Raw genomic sequence first — 14423 nt, 5'->3', positions numbered from 1 at the left:
AAGTGCCAAATTACACTCTATTCTTCTTTGGAGACCTGGAAGAGGCTCCTGTGAGATACAAGGGGCTGTATCTCTCTCCTTTAAGCATCAAGCCACCAAGGACAACAGTCCTACATGACTAACTGAAGACTGAGCTGCACGGGATTTTCTAAGGTCTGTTCTTCTCATTAAATCCTATTTGTTACACAGGAATTCACACCCACAGATATGACTGGTACTCTCTATGAAGTAGATGCTTCCCAGGGGAAGAAGTGGAGGAGTTAAATGACAGAATTACACGGCACTGAGGGTGAAGTCCAAACTCCTGGTCATTAGAGCAGGACCATCAGCCCACCAGGTGCTGTGATGTCCCCTGGCCAAATCCAGTTTAGCACCTCTGATTTAGGTGACCTTGGCTATAAACACAACACTGGGCATGGCTTGGGTTGCTCAGAGTAATGAGCTCAGTAACCTGAGCACGACAGGAGCATCTGATCCATGGGGACAAATGGGCATAAAGGACACTTCCAAGAAACACTTAGCACATTTAACCACTGGATTCTGCAAGGATCTGCTGAGGAAAGCTCCTTCCTAAAGCACTCTTTCTTATACTCTTTCCTCTCTTAGCTCTCACCAAGGGAAATATCACACCAGACACACCAGATATCTGTACAGCCACTTCTACTCCTTTTCACCTTTAACAGTGTGGCTGCTGTTCAATGTGCATCACACATTTTCTCACCTCACTTTGCATTTAAATGGGGGAATTTCAAATGCAAGATTAACATCTAAACATCCACTCTGAAACAGAAACTTAGGCTTAACGAACAAATACTTAAATTTGGTTCTTCCAAGGAACTGGGCCAGACCCAAACTTTAAAAGAGTCCTTCCTCTCTCTGATTCAAATCTGCTTTAGAAATGTAGCAGCAACACACTTAGTCATAGAGAGTGTCTTCATAGATGCAAAACCATTGATGCTTCCTGGACAATGGTACCTTCCCATCACCATATCTACCCAATGTCACTGGCATTCACACTGGAAAAATCAGCAGTTAAACCAACAACTGAATGAGTCACAGAGGTTAAGAACTTCTGATACAAAATGATGGTCTTTCCAGCTCAGCGCTGAGACACGAGGGTGAGAGACAGCCAGGAAATCTCTGATCTGAAAGGGGGGATTTTCACCTCAGTGGAGTTCAGTTCAGCATTTTTCATCATTGCCAAATTTATTAGGGAATATTGCCATGACAGTGTAGGTCCCCATGCACACATTGGCATGGCCTTCATGGCAACATCACACATACCACACATACCCAGAGGAAGACTCTGATGAACCCTTTCCACCCTCACCAGCACAGAGCCTTCAGAGTGCACAGAGTGCAGGAGGTGCAGCAGGGGAGAGCGGTGTGCCTGCTGTGCCCATGGAGTTGTATCCCTGGAAAAGACCAAGCCTGACACCCCTCTGTCATCCTGGCTGGCCTTCTCCTCCAAGTAATGCTTCCAGCACTCCAGAGCCCAGGGTCCAACACAGGAGGAGTTATGCATGTTTATGAGGAAAAAGGTTTGCAGCAAGAAATAGACTAAAAACTAAATCATGCTTCAACTTTCTTTTCCACAACAAATGTTTTTCAGTTCTCTGAAGGTAGTAAATTAAAACAGGTAGTTTTGCTCTATTTTCTACCTTTCTCCTCTTGTGGCTTTGGACAAAGCAATGCAATAAGCCAATACATTTCAACTTTCTCTGTATCTCATCAGTTTGGAAAACACATCACTGTCCTGCTCTGGAGCTGCAGAGAGTGCAGCGCAAACAGCGTGAGAGACTTGTCATCCCCTCTGCCAACAACAGAGCAGCAAGTTCCTCAGGCATAAAGTAAAGGCACAGGTGCCCTCCAGAAACAACAAGTGTGTGTGTGTGTGCACAGAGATGTCTGAAAAATTAAGTCTTAGATATGTGGACAACTAAGGCAGTTGAGATTTTTTACACTAAGTCTGCTCAAGGCATGGGTGATACAGGACAAAGGAAATGGCATGAGGAACAGGACAGAGATTGGAGGCAGTAGGAGAAACTATTCAATGCATGGACTCATTACTCATCTCACTTCTTGTCTGACAGATATTTTGATGAGGTACAAAGGAAAGAAAACATTTTGCATTTGGTTTTTTTTTACCTTGTTACCAAGCTTTAGTCCCACTGGAGGTAAGGAAGTTGGCTTGTAGCATCACCTCTTCTCCTTCTTCCTGTATCTTCCCCTGGACACACTTTTTCCAGGCAAAATCTGTCTCTAAACCAAGATCTATATGCCAGGCTTTTCGGCTTTTGATTACTCCTTCCAAGAGCAACACAGCATTGATTTTCATTACTTGTGCAAAGCAGCCAACTCTGTTCTTTCTCCCTGTATGATGCTGGAAATATAAATTTAAGCTTCTCTGTCCCCAAAGTCTAGAGGGAGGGTTGCCAGGCAAGTTCAGAAAGTCTTCAGAAATACTGTAATCCAAGCCAAATTGCAGCTCATCAAGTTTTATCATCCAAACAGTGAATACACCTATAAAGAAAACACAGTTTTAATATCTGGATCAGGACAGATTGACAAACCTTCAGGTTTTATACATGATTTTTACTAGTATCGAGAATGATATCTGGTTCACCCTTCAAAGGACACCCCGACCTGGCAGTACTGACAAAAGAACATCTTGTTGTTGCCTCAAGATTCAGCCAATGGAAGGTACTACTCGAACAGAGATGAATAAAAGATGCCAAAGAAAGCGGAAAAATGCAGTTCTATCATCCTTGTGGGATTTAAAAATCTTGATTTCTTTTTTTCTACCATTCTGAATAAGTCAAAAGAAATATAAAAATCTTGAAATTTTGAAGGTTGCTGAATTGGAACTCATTTTGACTTGAAGCACTTTGTTTCAACAGCTGGAAAATTTCCCTTTGCAGTCACGAACTTTTACATTTTGTATTATAACTTACATTAGAAACAGAGACTCCTTTCAAATACAAACCAAAATGCAGACAGAGTCAGAAAGTTTAGATGTATTGTCAGTAGCCAATCCTCTCCAAATTTTTATTATACTTTTCCCAAAAAGGAGGATTTACTGAAGCTGTCTCCTGAGGGTGCACTCAACTGCAACACAGCCCAGGATTAGTGACAAAGTAACAGTCAGCTCAAATGCCGACAAAGGAAACATTGAGCTACTTTAATCAAATTAAGTGGATTTTAATACACAATACAATATAGTTAGCTTTCCATGTAAATTCTAACTAAAGACAATGTAAGTGTTCAACTACAGACTCTCACAGACTACCAAAATGGCTACAGTGTGTGTTGATTAATGCTAATGCAAATACTGCTCTGCTGCGTGTAACATACTGCTCCCCTGAGGAAGCAGGAACAACTCCAGAATCATAGCTAGATTAAATTCTAAGTTTTATTTAAAAAAATGGCCACTTTTTTGTGTGTGCAGAGAGAAATGGAAACACAGCATCTAGGTACTTTATCTAAACTAAAGACTTTCATGATCTCCAGGAGCTTCTCCACTGGACACTGGCCAGACACAAGCAGCCCAGCATAATGGTCCTGAGAAAGAAGCACCCTTCATTTGTGTTAAACGGATATTTGAAAGAGATGGAAAATAAACACAATTGAGATGTCTACAAGATTCCCACCCAAAGGGGTGGGAAGAGCTGCAGAAAAATAGTCTAGCAGCACTATCCCTATTAGTGAGGACCTGCAAACTCCAACCCAGCAACTGAGGATTGCCAGGGTGGGCTGGTGACATAGAAACTAACTCAGGTTTAGGAGGCTGCTGGGAATAACTTGTAATTCAGCTTCATAAAAGAAGAGCTCTCTTGTATCAATGGAAGCTTGGTCCTACCCAGATGTAATGTTCCTAGTTACAGAGATGAACAGTGAAACGGGGCCCCTGCCCTACAGTCTTTTCCAGCCCAGGCCTTTCTATAATATCATTCTATGAGAAGCAGGAAAGCTGGTCTATGCTGCTGAAGAAACTTCTTCCTTGGGTGCAGGATGTGGCACAGGAGGTACAAAGCCACTGATGCTCAAACACACCTTGGCTAGGGAAGCCAAGCACCATGGTTCATTGCCAGAAGAAACAAGATCATAGAAGGTGTAGTGGAAAAAAAAATGGCTCTGGCATGCCCTGGGAGCATGGGAGGTACAGCTAAGAAGATGGCAACTGGAAACAAGATGGGCTCCAAGCCACGAGGGTGGCAATGCCATCCACAGCTTCAGAAAGGTGTCTCTCTGACCATCTCTTGCTGTTTTCTGTGTTCACATGACAAACTTTTACAAGCCACATTGTCTTTCCTGCTTCAAGACCTGCAGTGCTATTTCAGGGTCTTTACTCTCTGAAGGACCACACACACAAACCAAGGGGCTGCAGGCTCCTCTGGGGCTGTCCAGTGTCCACCTCCACCCTGTGAATCATCCAGCTGGGCCACTCAATGGTGGGTAAACAAGGGCCAATCCTTGGCCAGCTCATGGAGCTGTGTCACTCATTAGAGAGGAAGAGACAGGAATAGGATGAGATTTACACCTTTGGGCCACTCATCTCACAGGCACCTACCACACCAACGTCTCCTCCTCACAGAAGGGCTTTGCCACACCCCAACCACAGGTTTCCACCTTCTTCCCCCATTTTAACCTGCATAACCTCTAACATCATCCCACCATCCCTGGAGAGAGGTGACAATGAGCCTTCATATGAGGAGATGAGATCCTTTTCTTCTTCAAAGACCTTGTGGCTGCCATCACAAGACCAGGTGTCCACGTCAGTGTTTTGCAGTGAGCACCACAAACTGGTGTGCTCTGGAGACATGCCTTCTGTGACACTGAAAATCAGCCACCAGCACAAGTCATTGAGGAAGAAGGAGGAAGAGCAGTGTGGTGTAAGGAGCTGCAGTGCTCCCCAGATCTGAGTCCACATCAGAAGGGCTGTCACCCAGGGCTTGGAGTGTGCAGCCTAGAAAGACACTGCACAGCTCAGGGCACTGGGAATGATGGAATGTTGTCCTCAGGCTGCTGGCAATATTCCCTTGGGCAGGGCACAACGCTGACACAGTGACATTAAAAGCACAGCTCCCAGCAGCATCCTGGCTGCTCAAAGCCCTGGCATGAGGCAGCTGAGCTGTCCCAAAGCTGACTGTCCCTGGAGGAACACCACATGCTGACAATCCTGGTGCAGGGATTAGCAAGGCAGTGTTGAAGTGCTAAACAGATACAACCAGGGAGAGAAACAGCTTCCCACTAATGAGAGGACAGGCAGGAGTATCTTTTCACACATCAGTCACTGCACAAGGAGAGCTTGCCCTGCTCTCAGTTGAAGTCAATGTTCAGACAGACAAATGTCTTGCCCACATGGCTGAGTTGCAACAGCACAGGTACACAGTGACCTGTAACCAGGCAAACCTGGGGCACATACTTACAATTACATGCAAGACTACTTCCAAACACCCTACACAAATGGTAAAAGCAAGAATAATTTGGGTTACAGTCTGGATTGCCTTCCTTTCCCACGCTTCCTTGGCAGCTGCTTGTCCTTGCTTCTGCTGCTAAACTCCCCCCTCCTCCATTTCTGCATTACTCATAAATTAGCATCACACACAGCAGCAAGCAGTAAAACACACCAGCAGCACTGCTGAAGGCATTGACTTCAACAGTGGCTTAAGCAGATGTGCTAAGGAAACATCTGGATGTTATTACCAAAAAGCTTTCTAGGTTCCCCATCAGATCAACACCTCTGTTTCCTCTGAATCATTATACATAAGAAACAACATAGAACCAATAATAAAAATGCCTCAGCTGGAAATACATTTAACTCTCTGTGTCTAGTATCTAGAAATTCACCAGCATTGACCCAAACCCCAATGGGACCAGCCAGTCCTCAATCTCCAGCCAAGAAGCTTAGTGCTACACTCCATAGCCAGCAGTGACAGGTTTGACTGGCACAGGGCTTGCAGGTTAACCATCTCCATGGTTAATCTTCATGGGAGAAAACAATCCATCAAGATCTGAAGAGGTCAAAAAAGCCTGCAGTACTTTGGAACCAGTGGTATGCATTTGTCCTGTCCCACCATGCACTGGAGATACACCTCAGTGTTATTTCCCTCTTGAGAACTACTTACCTTCCCCCAGCTCCATAAAACACATTCCTAGCAGCTCTCAGCTTTGTAAAGATTTTTGATGTGTGGCTGGTACAGGGAGAAAGGTTGAACTAAAACTCATTTCAGAATACAAACCAAGGAAAAAAAAAAACAAAACACATCAAAAAGATTAAAGAGACTCTTGGCATATTAAAGAAATGGGTGCGTGGAAACTTTTTAAACATACAGGACCTACAGGACTGGCTGAGGCAAAAGACATAATTAGCCCAAGGTGAGCTCACAAGGCAGGTCCATGGTGCTTGGCTCCACAGACAAGGGATGTCACGTACCAGCAGAGGCCCTGTTATCTTCGGGCCTTGGGCTGGCACGGCTGATGGGAGTGTGAGGTTTCATACCTGTACCCACACTTCAAGGATACTGCTGGAAAAACTGGAGAGAGTTCAGAGAACAACCACAAGAACAAACCCAGGCTTGTAGCAAGGAGCTCAAGGAAGTCAATCAAAGAGAAAGTTAAAAGGCACTTTGCAGCCTGTAGGTACCTGTCAGAAGAGTGCTCTCAGCCTGCCAGACAAAGGCATAACAAGACCAAAGGTTGAAAGTTGAAGCTCAACAGAAAACCAACCAAAAACTATACCATTTTTCAACACTGCAAGTAATTAACAGAGAGAAAAGTCCTCCAATTGGCATGGCCAAGGATCCAACATGAGCCATTTTTAAAATAAGATGGGATGCTTCCACCTTTCTTCTCTTGCTTCCCCAAAAACGTATGCTCGGTTCCATTCACAACTGCTGACTGCAGAGTGGAAATTAATTCAAGGAATCCTTGTAATACACCAGGTCAGACTAAACAAGCACTATGACCTAAAAGCCTAGAAATCAATGAGGTACAGAGAAGAGGCTCAGTTACGGGTGCTAAAAAGAGCAAGATACCCTACTATCAGTGGTCAGGCCTGTCCAGCCTCAGACATCCCTGGACCATCCAATGGTCATCTGCATCGAATCACTACCCAGATGTGGATTTTGAAGTGCAGCAAAGGTGCCAGATCCATATCACAAGCAGCAGAATAAAATGCTGTTAAACTGAGAAACCCACTCTGATTTTTTTTCCCAGCTAAAAAATCAAAAAAACCATATCCAGACAAGAGTGAATAAAAGAAAAATTTACACTCACAGGACAGAAACAAAGCATACTGTAAGAAATAAGCATTTGATAGTGAGAACAATCAATGACTCATTGGAATAATCTCCTCAGGAAGATGGTGGAGTCTCCATCACTGGAGGTATTCAAGATGCAACTGGACAAGGTTGCTACAATCACCTTGGCTCCTTTTCCCACAAAAGACTGAACCAGACGATCCCTTCCAGTCTGGGCCAGTCTGTGGCTCCACGAAAGGCACACAAAACTCTCCTGACTACAAGCACTTGAGCCAAAGGAATGAAGCTCCCAGTTCTGACACTCTGAAAACACCCACTGATGTTTATCATAATTATGCTAGCAGGTTCCTTTTGTGCTTCTTGATTCCAGGATATTCACATCTGCTGGGTTCCTTTAAACCTCAAAAGCATATCCCAGGACATAGTCCCTGACTGCATTCTCTCTAGAAGAGCTGGAAAGCCCTCCCTGCAAACAGAAAGCAAATTTCAGCTCCTGTCTGGTTTGTTTAAAGTTTTCATCATCATGGTACTGGTTCATGGTTGTGCATTTGCAATACCTTCCCTCACTCCTGCATCTTCCTCCTTTAGGGCTTAAATGCTTAAAATCTCACTGCGACAGCCATAGGATTAAAAGGATAACTAACCAGTGGCACAAAAATCAAGGAGCTGCTATTGCTCCCTAGGAAACCTGGAGGCTGCAGCCAGAATCCAGCCTCCACTAACCCTAAACCTGTACTTGGTAGCTGGAAGATACAGGGGGAAGCAGGGATGGGGATGAACTTTTGGGGTTGCAAAGCACAGGAATCACTCCCAAAGACTTTAGGACCATTGAGTCACCCAGTCTGAATCTTGCATAAGGGAGGTCACAAGTTTCATGCCTACCTTTGATTTGAGCAGTACTGCTAATGTTTGCCTAAGCCCCACCTTCCAGGGAGGCATGCAGGCTCCATGCAAAGAGCTCAAGATATGGAGATGGTAAGTCACCTTTTTGATGGCTGGCTCAAATACTTAAAAGCCTTTGGTATTTAAAAAAGGCACTTTAACTCTGATTTATCTGCACTGCATTTGAGGCCAGGGGTGCCTGTGATATAGCTGCTGGCTGCGGGAGGTGCTTTGCCTGATTTCCTCAGCTGTTCACAAAAACCATCTCCAGGAGAAACCCTGGGGCCTCTCTGCTCTCTTCCCCTGCAGACAGCCTGTCTTCTGCCTCCACCCATTTTCTGCATTTATAATCGCCAAAGGAGAAGAGGAGCTTTCAAAGGATTTAGCACAAGTGCCTGGTAGGGAACTGCTTCTGCAGGTGGCTGGTAAGCACAAGAGGGAGGAAAGGCAAACACTTTCATCCCCATTGTTTCCATTCCAAGGTGAATCCACACATTTCTCCACACCCATTTCCCCCTGCCCCCCCAAATATCTCCCGCTCTCTTACCAGCTTTTCCAAGTACTCACAAATATAAGGCTGCCCTTCCCCAAATATCCTCCTCAGATGCCTCACAACCACAAACTCCTGTGACCCTGTACTGTTCTCCCACAGTCTCGTTAACAATAATTATTACCCAAGTTACTAAACCTGCTCCCTCCCCAGTGCTCACCTCTCAAAGGACAATTCTAACCTGGCTAGCTAAGCAGCACTCACCACCAGGCAGGGAAACCTGGGCTAAAGAAGATGCTCACATCAAATATATCCGATAGAAACAGGGATCACATTCCACTGCTCAGAGCTGCATCTGCACAGAGAACCCCTCTCGCCTACCCTAGCTGCTGTCTGTAGCACCCTCATCCCATTTGCAAGGGCACAAGTTTCAAGAGCCTTGTACTGAAGCTGCAGCACTTCCACAGAGTATTTGGTATTCAAAAGGCTTATTTTAAAATTGGGTTTGTTTATCTCTAAGCACAGATTCATTTCCAATTTATGTCAGCAAAATAAAGACCAAAATGCAAAACAAAAATTGAAAAAAGAGCTTGCCTGACTTGGAAGCCTAAAAATAGACCTGTGTATTGCAAAGAGTGAACTGTCAGGTAAAGGCTGTGGATTGAAGGTTCAAATGAATAATGTGTTTGTTTTTCCTGCTTCAATACTTTCCTGCTGTTATCACTGTACAAATAAGTCAGCACACGCTAATTACTCTGATGGCAATTTCCTGGGAACTGGTACTTAAGTATCAGGCCAAATTTATTGCCAAGCATCACAGACTAGTCCTCCCCCTGCACTCCCAAACAAACAAACAAGCCCAGCTGCCAAATCCCCCCATCCTTTCCTTCATCACTGCAGACCCACCCCTGCCAGCACCCCACTCCTGACTCCAACCCAAACCGTAGGATCTACCCTGAGGAACAAGTGTTTATTGACAAACCTGGTTAAGTAAAGATGCTAGTGCAGAATACGGACCTGGCAGTGCCAGAACCTGGACTTAAATCCTTTAAGGGATTCAACATATGAACAAATTGTGGATCCCAAGCAATATTTGTGCAGTAAAAGGAGTTTAATCTTGAGAGTACAAGCACCTTTTCTGCAAGGCACACACATCAAGAGAGAAAGGATGGGAAGTGAAATGTCTGTGAAGTGTTTTTATAAGGGACCCAACAAACCAGTCTCAAGCCCCTTTTAGCCCAAAACCATCCCACAAGGCTAACAGTTTATATTCATGGGTGAAATACATCAAAGAACCACCTAAACAATGCCTGTGGTTTCTGCTGCATTTTTTCTCCCCCACTTGGTATTTATATACCCATGGATTTGCACTGTAATTCAGTCAAACGCATTAGAGCAAAGATGAAGGGAGGAGAGAGAAGAGGGAAAAAATGCTATTACCTGTGTTACATCCCAAATGGCATTGAATTTCTGTATAAACCTTCACTGCAACCTCAACCCAGATGCAGGCTGTTTGCTGAACAAGCAATATAAACCCAGCATCCTCCTTTGTGGGCTTTTTCAGCTTTCAGGCTTTTTTTTTTTTTTTGGATGGTTGGATTGCTTTGGATTTACTGTATTATCATTTCTTTCTGCTTTCACTGTGAGGCAAAGGGTTAAGCGACCTTTCAGATCCTCCCTGGATGCAACTCCATGCATAACAAGAAAGCTTCCAGCCCAGTGAAAACAACTTGAAAGAAGGGCAGTGACCCAGCCACAGGCTTAAGTTTCAGGTCACAACACCCCTGCTCAAAATCATCCATCTTCTTCTAGCCACAAGTTTGCAGCCAGTCACCTCCCATCAGTGTGATTTGTCTCCAGGATTTACAGGAAAACACGTTTTGGGGACCCAGCTGTTGATAGCATCCTCTCTTGCACATGAGATGAGAGCTGTGAGCTAACAAGGGACACTGCAGGTACACACTGATGTAGCACCCCTCTGCATCCAGTAATAAGTGCTGAAAACACATGGACTGTTAGGAAAAATACATACATAAATAAATAAACCAAACTGCAGTTGTGAGCTTTGCTTTCATTTAATCTCAGCTTCTGCAAGGAAATAAGTGTTTACTGCCCCTGTCAACCTGGACACATGCACACACACTGCATGGCAGAATCAAAGTGGTTTGGCTAGTACAGGAGGATCGTGCTGCTCTGTTAAAAGCCCTGGATCAAAGGAAAAAGAGGGTTTGGTGTTACGACACGCTGAGCCAGCAAACAGTGCATCTCAGGAATGCTACATGCTGGAAGAAGGCTGTGGAGAGGAAGCATGTGCCTGTTCTCCCTTTCTCCAAAACGGGTTCCCTCAGGCCAGCTAGAAATATTCACATTCTGGACAACAGAACTGGGGATCATAGAATCACAGAATGGTTTGGGATGAAAGGGACCTTTAAAAGTCATGCAGTTCAAGGCCCCTGCAATGAGCACAGACATCTATGGCTCTATCTCCACACTGCAGCAAGGATGCTGGAAAGCAACCCAAGCTGAGAACAGTCAGCTGAAGGTTCAAAACTCAGCTCCACATAAGCCAAACAGAAACATGGCTCCTGGGAGGGGGATCTTAGCTCATCTGGGGCAAGAAAGACAAAAAATCTAAGTATAGCAACCAGCCCCAAGCCTGGCATTCAGCCCAGCTCCTCCCAAGTTCACATTTACCAGGGGTGCCCTTGCTCTGAACTAAGGCTAATAGAGAGTATCAGGATGGTAAACAAATACAGAAAAAGATGAGAATGAGAAAAGAGTTATCAAACACTCTCTCAACCTCTACCGTTTTGTGCTGTTAACTTTAAAAGCAAGAGCACAAAGGAACAACCTGCATGTGCAGGGAACTAGGTACTGAGACTTTCCCATTTATCATCATCAACCACACTGCCCTGGAAGTAGGGCAGGCACAAAGCCCGAGGAGGTTCCCAGTTCAGCTGCAACTCCCAAGGTTTCAGTGTGATTAGGCCGGTGACTCTCCCCCACAAGCTTTCTTTCTGGCACTGGGACCAGCCCAGGGTATTGTTTCCATTAGTTCTTCCCTCTCAGCCACACCAGTGCATGCCAGCCATGCGAGGCTGCAAACTGGTCTGGGGAATCAAACCGACAGAGTAACAACCCAGGGGAGAGAAAAAATGTCAGTTAGGTGGGTTCTCTGTTTGTAAGTATGTTCAGCAACATCCTTTGTTGTCAGCAGCCAGAGAGCACAGGACGGCCAGATCTTACAGTAACATTGTTCAGCTGCCAAAGGAATGAACCACCAAATGTTGCCTTGGGCTTTTAGTTTTTCAGTGACCAGCTGTATTTACGTATGCTATCAAAAAAAACTGGACCGAATTTGGTGAAGTGATCCCATTTCTCAGCTGACTGACTTACTGTGCTATCCTGCAGCACCAGAGGAACCAGCCAGAAACATCAACTTGCAAACCCAAGGCAAGCTGTTTCTGACTAGGTGCTGAAGAGAGAAGCCCACAGCTGAAGCTTGGTATACACCAGGGAAATACAGGTATGAGCTGAAACACTGTCAAAGGACATGAAAACTTCACCAGGCTCCCTGACCAACGAGCTATGCAGGAATAACAAGATGCTGAGCCCTTCAAGCATAGCCATCTTCTATTGCCTTGTATATGTACTCCTGTGGGATGGATAAGTGCATTTTAGTATTTGCTGAAAGTATTCACACTATGTCCCAAAAAATGCAAATATGTCCTCTGGTGTTCAGAAAGGCATGTCTTGTGGGAAGATTAAAAAAACCCAAAACTTGTTTTGCCTCTCCAGCCTGCTTTCAGACTGACAAATCTCACTGTTGAAGAGTAAGCATGGGTAGGGTCTGTATTAATTAGCACTAGCCTCTAAAAAGGTCCTGAGACAACCGTTTAGGGAGGAATTTGTAACTGAGCAATGTGAGTGCTCAGATCTCCCCTCAATGCATGTAACTATCCCTTTGTTGCTGGGTCAGCCTCTGTCCTCCACTCCTGCAGCTGCAACAAGCTCAGGTCCTGACCTCACCTGCCCCTCTGGATTAGCCAGGCTGGGAATTCCACTCCTCAAAACATTTGGGTTGCAAGAGACCTTTAAAGACCATCTACTCCAAACCCCTCAAGTGAGCAGGGACATCAACTCAATCAGGTTGCTCAGAGCCCAGTCCCACCTGACCTTTAATGCTTCTAGGAATGGTGCATCCGCCACCTCTCTGGGCAACCTGCTCCTTCCCACCTTCCTCTTCCTCCTCCTCTTCCTCAGAGATGAGTGATCACCTAAGCTGCATCAGTCGCTGCACCCTGATAAAGCCGAAGTACAAATGATGATGACACAGTCAGTGGGAAGATGTGGGGACAACAAGATCATGGTGTGCTACCCAGCAATCCCAGCAACGCTGGGTAGTGCCAAGATGGGAACCACCTCTGGGGAGATTCTGAAGCACAGAACCTCTTCACTTGGTTTGGAGAGGGCACAACAACTCACTCCTTGTCTCTGGCACGCATGTCTACCCCTCTTTCATTAGTAAAGTACCCAGTTTGGGTACTTTGGGTTTTGAACTACACCAGGGCCACCTGCTCTGGAAGAACCCAGGGGAATGAATAGCAGCACTAGAAGTGGGGACTGCGACATTTTCTCTAAAGATGACTTTCACTACCACAGAGTACATTGGGAAATCCAGAGCAAGGGATGAGATCCCCACCCCAAAGCAGGGCATGGCTCTGATGGGGCACCTGCCCAGGGTCCAGCAGAACAGCCCAGCACACGCAGGAAGGGCTCGGCCACCCAGGCACTGCCGCTGTGCCAGCGTTAATCACCATGCCATGACTGATAGGGCTGCCAGCCACAGCCAGCTCCAGTGAGCCCTGGGGAAGAAGCATAGCTCTGTGTCCTGGCTTTGCAGCCCAGCTCCTACGTGGAGAAACATAAAATGAGAGGCACAGCTCACCCTCTCCAGGGAATACGCCCTTCCTAATGAGAGTCGACCCAGGAGCTATGCGGGAGTGGCGCCCATTCCCAGGCAGGCTTCAACGCCACTGAAAGCCAGCGACGGAGACAGGCAGCCTCCGAGGAAAGAGACAGCAGTGGGAAATTTTGCTTTGATGCCGGCTCGCCAGCTAGCTCCGGCACCAGGGAGGAGGAGGAAGGACTGCCGGCTCTCGCGATGCTCCCCTGCATGTGCACACATGCACAGCTGAGCTCAGCCCGAGATCCTGGGAGACGGTTGCAACAACCGCAGAGCAAGTCACCAGCTGTGCCCTGCCTGACTGGGCAGCACATGGCTGGCACAGCCTGAGCCCCACAGTGGCAGCCAGCCATCCGCCATCGGACAAGGGAGCCCACGGAGAAGAGCTGGCACTGCAAGGACGCTGCGAAAGGACCGCCGTCGTACAACCGGCCATCGTCCCAAGATGTCGGTAGGAAAAACTCCATTATCTGTAGCTAAATCTGGGCAGAGCGCAGTGCCAGGACTTCTTCTCATCCCAAAGAGGTTATGTTCCAGGAGATACAAATATTTTTTATCAGCCTTGCTGCTGCTGTTAGCGCAGTAAATGATGTTAAGCATAACCCAGCGGCAAGAGCAAGGTTCAGGGTCTTGGATTCACGGCAGTCTTGATGGAGTTCTAAAAAGCCAACAGTAGCAGTGGGATCAGAATAAATACAAAGGCGATATAATGAATAAGATTTCCCAATTGAATTCCTGACACTTATATCCCTTCCCCCACCTCCTCTCCTTATCGGTTACTTCTATACCACAGATCCCAAAGCACTTATAACTACTTAAGTGC

At 45.9% G+C, this 14423-nt stretch overlaps 1 long non-coding RNA gene across 1 annotated transcript in view; it reads right to left on the bottom strand.

The window, feature by feature from the left end:
- Positions 1-2337: 2337 nt before the first annotated feature.
- The window catches only part of LOC136372867 (uncharacterized), a 34883-nt gene continuing 22797 nt past the window's right edge, over positions 2338-14423 (bottom strand). The window contains exon 2 of the long non-coding RNA XR_010745540.1: positions 2338-2523. This is a non-coding gene — a long non-coding RNA (uncharacterized lncRNA). The remainder of the gene's footprint in view (positions 2524-14423) is intronic.

This window comes from Sylvia atricapilla, chromosome 1 (genome assembly GCF_009819655.1).
Source record: "Sylvia atricapilla isolate bSylAtr1 chromosome 1, bSylAtr1.pri, whole genome shotgun sequence".
NCBI classification, from domain to species: domain Eukaryota; kingdom Metazoa; phylum Chordata; class Aves; order Passeriformes; family Sylviidae; genus Sylvia; species Sylvia atricapilla.
The sequence above is the reverse complement of the archived record's forward strand: the minus strand, read 5'-3'. Positions and strand labels throughout refer to the sequence as shown.